The sequence below is a fragment of the Octodon degus genome, unplaced genomic scaffold, assembly GCF_000260255.1.
Source record: "Octodon degus isolate 3935 unplaced genomic scaffold, OctDeg1.0 scaffold00336, whole genome shotgun sequence".
In the NCBI taxonomy this organism is placed as follows: Eukaryota; Metazoa; Chordata; class Mammalia; order Rodentia; family Octodontidae; genus Octodon; species Octodon degus.
This window is the reverse complement of record NW_004524912.1, coordinates 1,037,624-1,042,357: the sequence shown is the minus strand read 5'-3', so window position 1 is coordinate 1,042,357 and position 4,734 is coordinate 1,037,624. Positions and strand designations below refer to the sequence as shown.

Genomic DNA, 4,734 nt, shown 5'->3' with positions numbered 1-4,734 from the left:
AGCTGTGAATTTGTTGCCATCATGCATAGGACTGCAATATCACATAATTGTGGGGTTTTTCTCAATTTTTCAAATGACAAGAACAGAACACAACTATAGGGTGACTTGATAAAGCATATTGATAGATAAATTATATTATATTAATAGATAAATTATAATTTTTAAAAGTGAAGGGCCAGGTTGAACCTTAGCAGCCCAATGCCTGCCTGTCAAGCACAAGGTTGTGAGTTTAAATCCTGGTGCTAAATAAATAAGTAATAAATAAATAATAAAAATTCTATAACTTAAATACAATACTGAAAATTTATTGGATATAATGAAAAGTATTATAAATGGTAGAACAAAGAATAATGAGCTTGGAATTAATGTATGTTATTAAAACTGAAATATACAATTAAAGATAGAAAAGATGAATAATGCCTTGCACATCCATATGACAGTATTAAGAAGTTTAACAAATATAAATCAGTCATTGAATGAACTAAGAGAGTGAAAATAACCAGGAAAAATATTTCAAAATTTGTTGTAAAATACATCCAATATTCAACGAAAAATACTAATTTAAAAATCTAAGAAAAACAAATATCCTGAAGTAAAAACTTCAGTTTGAATAAATCTTGTCCATATGAAATGAAGGGCACCACAAATAATAAATGAGTGAGTAAATTTTATGTTTTTCTTTACTTGTCTGAAGTTTTTTAAAAGAACATCTGGTTATTTAAGGTAAAAATTATTATAATTTATGTTTTTAAGTTCACAATGGAAAAATGATGAATTGTAAGTTTTTTATAGTAACTGTAAGAATAGTAAGTAATAAAAATATATAGAGAATATCTTAATCATGTGCTTGGATAGTACAATTTTAACCTGCAATAGATTGTGATAAGATTCATTTTTTTCATGTCAAAAACAATGTAATACAACTAAAAAGCTAGGAAGAAAAATCTCAGTTATTGGGGCTGGGGATGTAGCTCAGCAGCATAAGCACCTGCCTGACATGCACATGGTCTTGAATTCAAATCCCGATACAAAAATTAAATCAATTTTATTTAAGCATAAAATTCAGAGAAGACCAAAATATCTACCCTCCTAGCATGAAAAAATATAAATGAAAATGGCTGAGAAAGCTACAACTATGTCAGTAATAGTGAAATAGTAAATACAGGTGGATTTAATTTAATGAAAGGTTACCGTCTAATACATTAAATAGAAACAAAGTAATATCATCTGGAAGAGAAATTTAAATATAAATGAAACAATTTAATAATGAATTGTCATGTGTAAACCTAGGAATCTCAAGGGGTTATATTAACATAAGGGAGAGATAGGACTTCAAAACAAGGAATATGACTTTTAAAAAAAATGACAGCAGCCAATATTTAATGTAGTAGGAGGAAACTCATAGTCTAGCAGTTTTTTTTTTTTCCTTTGTTGAACCAGGGATTTGAACTCAGACCCTTGTGCTTGCCAGGCAAGCACTTATTCTACTGAGCCATCGCCCCAGCCCCAAAACTCAGTCTAGCAGGGTACTTTTCATTTTTTTAAATATACAAATGATATTCTAATATCATCTGGTCTTTATTGCTTTTCCTTAAAGTCAGATATAACATGATTTTTCCTCTTTATGTAATAAGCCCTTTTGTCCAATGCCATCCAAAACTTTATTTCATCTTTAACTTTTCAGCAATTTATCTGTAATATACCTAAAAGTGGTGCCTATTATCTGGTGCTTACGGTTCATTTTTCTTAAAGAGGTTAATCAGAAGATTGCTTTACAAATAATAATGAAAAAAGGAAAAAATATGTTTAGAATTAGACAAATAATTTCTGGCCTAATATTGTTTTTTTTTAAGTTTTCAATACATTGTTTATTTATAAAGCAATAAATACCATACACTAAACCTAAAAATTTAGACAAGACTGCATCAAAAACCTACAAGCATGTAAAATGAGATTTAATTTGCAAAGCTCAATGTTGAATAACATGTATTACATATTCTGTCATTTATAATCTCAATTATTATTAGCAATTCTGGTTACTTTCACTATTTCACTGAAGATTCTTAATAATTAGTATAAGTGGTACACTTATGCCTACATAACATAGCAACAAATATAAATAAGAATTTCTGAAGGAGGAGAGAAACTAAGGATTGGTGTTTCAGAGCATCTACATCTTGAATGTTAAAAGCTTTCCATACTTTTCCTTTTCACACAAAAGTTGCTTAATTAAGTTACATTTCAATGTCCTCATATTTCTTGCTTTGATGTTTATAAGATCTGTGTTGTCTAAATTTTTAGGCTTATATAAAGTTAAAAATATATACTTTTATGGATGTCAGCTAGTTGAAATAAGTTAGCACAATCATTTGAATTGGTTGTCTGCACACTGGGCAGGGCTTATTTCTTTTCTTCAGTTTCTTTGCACATGTGAAACACGACATAAGATATCCTGTTTTGCCATGGACAATGCAACCACTTTTAGGTCTACCTTGACAATCACACAAGGTTCAATGGCATTAAGGGGAAAACCAGATTCCATGCTTTCTTCTTTGTCTTGTGTTTCTTCCTTCTCAAACCCTTTAACATCTTCTTGGCTGCTATTAATAATGCTACCAGAAGTTGATGGCTGAGAGTAGTCCTCACCTTCTTGAGACAGGGAGGTTTGTGTGGATTTATCATTGCTTTCTTCAACAAATGACTCTCTGGAATCATTTGCCAAAGTCTTTCTACCATCAGGTACATCCAAGCCTTTATCTGCCTGTGTTGAGTTTTTTAACTGGGCTTTTTCAAAGACCTCTCCTTTATCCTTCCCTTTATCTTCAGGAAGCCAATTCTCATGAACGGCCCAACATCTGTTGCAGTTTGATGGAAGGGGAGGATTCATTTCAAGGCATGAAGTACACTTCCAATAGTCAGCTAAGGAAATTTCAGGATCTTCTTCAAATGAATCTGTATCACTTTCCCCTGTCAAACACAGTAACTCGATATACCGCATCATCTTCATCTGAGAGTTCTTGTCCTTCTTCACTAAGACTATAATCTTCTGAATCAAGAGACTCAACTTCAAATTCTACACTGAATTGATCAGAAACTGAATCCTGATCCAACCAATCACCTGAATGTTCAGTTACACCATCATCCAGATCCAGATTTGATGGAGTCTCTGCTATTACTTCTTTCACAACATATCTCCCTTAGTACACACAGAGCCAAGCTTTCATCAAAAGAAAGAGAAATACTATCTGATCTGTGGTGTTTTCTTTTTCATTCACCAGACAATTCATCTGAGCTTTCTTCTGTCTCACTAATTGTTCTCCTCCTAGATGAGGTAGATGGTGTAGAAACCAAATCTGAAGATGAAGGACTCCCTTCTTGTAGATCTTGCTCAGGGTCTTCTTGGTCACTCCCATCTTCAAGCAGACACGTGTTTTCACTCACAGATGTACCAGAGTCTGATGGTTCCTGCTCATTGAGTACTATCAAGTTTCTGTAGATCATGGTATATATTTTCCTGTGCTCTTTCACAGAGAAGTTTGGCACTCCAAACAAATCTCCTAGAAGATCATTCAAACAATACACGATATGTTGCTGTTTCTCATCATACAATCTTTTAGCCATAACATACTGGCCAAGATAAAATATGACCTCCTTCATAGTATAAATGTCTTTTTGGGCACCAACAGATTTTAATAACTTTAAAAGCAATGGCTTTGGTCTAATTAGGGTCTCTTGTTACGAAGCAGAAATCTGTGAGGTGCTTACAGCACCACCAGTAGACATAGACATGTTGGTATTGCACATTGGCCTGGATCAACACAGAAAACTTGCTGTACACTGGCAACCACAGTGGTCCATCCCCAATGGCTAGTGGACACAGCCCATCTTCCTGTCAGGGCCGCACAGGCCTCTACCTCTGGCCTAATACTGTGATGTGAATTATTATATTTCAAAATGCAATAAGTGACATTTGGTAAATACTTAAACCATGTAATGACTAAAACTTGCTGATGACACTATCTAATTAAAGTCATTTATTTGTTTTTTAATTTTCATGAGTTTTTGTAAATGGAATGTTTCAATTTTTTATTTGTACGCATTTGCAGTACATGACTATTCATCCCTCATGTGGAGCTGGTACACGTGTATGGCACATCTTAATCCTTTGTTCAAACCCTTCTTCTTCCCTCTTTCTATTTTCTGTTATCCATATTTCATCTTTTTCTTAATTTATATTTTTGGTTTTTCATATAAGAAAAATATGTGATAAAAATCTGTGGGGACAGATTTATTTTACATAAAATTATAGTTGAGGTGAGTGCATTTTCCTACAAATGACTAGTGTAAGCTTTCTCATGGCAATGCAATATTCCTTCATTTATGAACATCACATTTTCTTTATCCTCTCTCCTGTGGGTGGGTGGACATATAGGCTGAGTTGTGTCCACAACTCAGCTGTTACACACTGTGGGGCTATACATGTGCGTAAGTATGTACCATTGTCGGGAGTTCTTTTTAACTGGTTCAGAATGATAACACGAAGGAAACTACCTGGCCAAAATAGGATTGTACTTTTAATTTTTCAAGTAATTTCCACACTGATTTCCACTGTATTTGTATACTTCTCATTCCCACCAACAATATAGAAAGGCTCCTTTCTTTTTACCCATATTCTCGTGAGCATGTGTTATGATTTGATTTCTCCAAGACAACCATTCTTCCTGGAGTAAGGTG

At 33.4% G+C, this 4,734-nt stretch overlaps 1 pseudogene; it reads right to left on the bottom strand.

Moving 5' to 3' along the window:
* Positions 1 to 2,284: 2,284 nt before the first annotated feature.
* Positions 2,285 to 3,896, bottom strand: LOC101582858 (annotated as a pseudogene).
* Positions 3,897 to 4,734: the final 838 nt, after the last annotated feature.